The sequence below is a fragment of the Aedes albopictus genome, chromosome 3 (assembly GCF_035046485.1).
Source record: "Aedes albopictus strain Foshan chromosome 3, AalbF5, whole genome shotgun sequence".
NCBI lineage: Eukaryota > Metazoa > Arthropoda > Insecta > Diptera > Culicidae > Aedes > Aedes albopictus.
In genome coordinates this window covers 65,184,901-65,187,950 of record NC_085138.1, presented here as the reverse complement: position 1 = coordinate 65,187,950, position 3,050 = coordinate 65,184,901, and the positions used below count along the sequence as shown (strand labels likewise).

The window sequence follows — 3,050 nt, the reverse complement described above, 5'->3', positions numbered from 1 at the left end:
CCGTTTTGGAGACAAAAGACAACCGTCGCAAATCGATGACTGGCAACTATATTTAACCGTCAATTACCTTCCGGATTTAGGTCAGGCAGAGTCACTTTCATCGGCATCAACAGGACACAACTACCCGGCGCAGACATTTCCCATAATCGTAAACAATCTTGCCAATTACGTCGAGATCAATTTCGTAAATTTATTGACGAATACTTCCGCCAACTGACCAACTGGTCCCCCGAAATGGACATCCATTATTAAGCCATATTTATTCAACTGCTGATCTGATGAATTGACATCACCGCGTGGTGTTGCCGGTTGCTTATGTTGCACAGAAAGTGAAATTGGCACAATTGACGCATTCGCAGGCTGAACTGCGGCAAACGTCGCCACCGAACCCCCGACCAGAGGAGATTGTCCTCAGCCGCTACGGATCGATAACCGAACGATCCATCGAACGAACGAACATGTGATCATAAATTGCTGCCTAATGATCGATCAGAAGAAAAGCCAATAACAGACGAAACAGAAACAACAATTTCGCTGGAAAATTGAGAGTGAAACGTTTAATTAACCGGCAGCGAGAGGCAAACTGAAAGCTGTCCAGGCGGAATGTTGGTAGCAAATAAAAAAAAGGTTTAACTGTTGGCATTCGAGAAAAAAACGCTGATCGGATTCAAATCAAAGCAGTTTTCCGTATGGTCCACTGCACGAATTTATTCTGGCCTGCTTACTCTCACGCGAAATTTGACGTTTGAGCGGTGCCGACACCGCTCAAACGTCAAATTTCGCGTGAGAGTAAGCAGGCCAGAATAAATTCGTGCAGTGGACCATACTTTATTGCACGGTGACGTCATCAAGAAATCGCTCTTTTTCTCTCCTATGGAGAATTAGAAAACAACAGGACCAACACCTGTCAAATTTGACAGGTACTGGTCCTGTTGTTTTCAAACTCTCTGAAAGAGCGAAAGAGATAGAATTTCGCCGTGAGGTGGTCTATTGGAAGCGCGTGGAAAGCATAACAACTACCTACCTACTCAGTTTGCAGAATTTAAAAATTGTACAAATATTCCCCTTTTTTACTTCTCTTGGTTGTGATTTTGGCAGATTTCAGCTAAATATACGAAAGAAATTCTTCTCAATGTTTTTAGCAATCATCCCATAAGCATAGTAAGCTATAGCATGGTTATGGTTAGTTAAACCATCCACATAATACACGATCACGATGGCATAATTGGTTTCTTATTCCACGGGATTTATTTGTAAAACATTTGTTCTCTCACTCGTTTACTTCGTTGCTACCAATAAATGATAGGACATCTGAATGGCAATGGCTGCTCTGGTTATGGCACGTGAATTGAAAAGTTGAAATGTGTAGCAGTTTTAGCATCGCTCATCTCTCTTAGCAGTTTTATGGCAATAAAGTAGCAGTTAGGATGCTTGTTGAACAAAAAATATCGTGCATTTGAAATGCTACATAACAGCTGCCTGATTTTAAGCAGCATTTCAATTGCTAATATAGGACAATTCAGCAGTCGAACTGCTATGATACAGCAGCAAGCAGATGTAATGCAGTTTTATAGCTGAAATACTGCTTATTTAAATGCTTATTTGTTACCTGGGTTGTTCTTCTATTCTATCTATTCCTTTTTTGCAATTGTGCCATGTGTTTCACAAATGTCATCGAACGATGATGAATTTCAATTTTTCTTGACATCAGGCTGCGTCAATTCTAGACATCGTTTCCCAAGTAAGTGCCTACTTACAGGGTTATTGCAATGAGAGTCTAATAAAGGTGGGGAAGAAGATATTTCGTGTGCGTGAGATCCGTGTCTGGTACAAAACATCCCGCATAGAAAATAACAATTTGCCTTAAATCCCAAACAATAAACCTCTTCTAACTGGTGTGGTTGATATTCCACAAATGGTTATCTTAATTTTAAACAATATTCAACCCCAAGCAATAAACAATAAAAAATGGTGCAAATCATCTATACCAAAAAGTAACAATATATCACAATGTTCAAACATTGTATAACAGCACTGAAACAGAATTTCGTTCAAAATAGTGCCAACATAAGTTCACCCTTTGCCAAATGGTTGAGTTTTACATTTGCGGAGCACACTCATACGTGTGCAATTAACAATACATAACTTATCTCTAACAGTTTGCCATGCAGTTGTTCGCCTTTATATTTGTGAGCAACGCATATTGACAATTTTCTTTGCTTTCCTGCATGATGTCGACTTGTTTTGTTTCATCACGGCAGTTAAAAGAAGATTTTTGCAAGCAATTTCTGTTGAATGCAGGTAAGCTGTTTAATAAAAGTGAAAACTATTAATTGTACATGTAAACATTACATAAATTTCAGAGGCCGAGTGGTGGAGGAACTGGTCAGAAGCAGTTCGGTCGAGAATTCGGAAGAAGTGACATCGGAAGTGGAAGAAGGTGGTGCTACCTGAGGAGGTACGGCGCAGGTTCAGCCGATGGAGGAAATTAATAATGCGGTTGTCGTAGCGGAGGAACGGGTACGTTTGAGTAAGGTGACGAAAAGAAAAGGAAGCACGAAGATGACGGCAATGCGGAGAATCCATAAGGTCAGAAATAAGAAGATATACGAATAAGGCCCATACTGAGGCCGATCCGGAACGCCCAGCCAGATCTGAACGAAAACTTCATGCGACTGTGAGGCCGAGTGTGAGGCAATACCCTGTACAGCGGGTCGATATGGCTAACTCTAGAGACAAAAAATAAACTTCAGTCATCCCGAAAATATACGTATAACTAAAATTACATTGCATGTTGTTTGTATTTCCTTTTTTTTAATTTCATGTTTGTATTTTCTTCCCCCTTATCTACAGTACAAGCGTAACATAACAGTATAACGTATTGTTATTACAACCGTATGAGACTATAAACCAATAATTACACATACAATGCTAATTTAATTCCAATTTTATAGGTAAACAGTATTGCAACTGTATGTTTAACAATGAACGGAGTAAAAAATGGATGGTATGATGACCTTTTGACAAACTGTATTCGAAAAATTTTGTTC

At 39.5% G+C, this 3,050-nt stretch overlaps 1 long non-coding RNA gene across 1 annotated transcript; it reads left to right on the top strand.

The window, feature by feature from the left end:
* Positions 1 to 1,838: 1,838 nt before the first annotated feature.
* On the top strand, positions 1,839 to 2,785 carry LOC134291580 (uncharacterized). Its single transcript, XR_009999168.1, has 2 exons — positions 1,839 to 2,301; positions 2,364 to 2,785. It is a non-coding gene; the product is annotated as an uncharacterized LOC134291580 (long non-coding RNA).
* Positions 2,786 to 3,050: the final 265 nt, after the last annotated feature.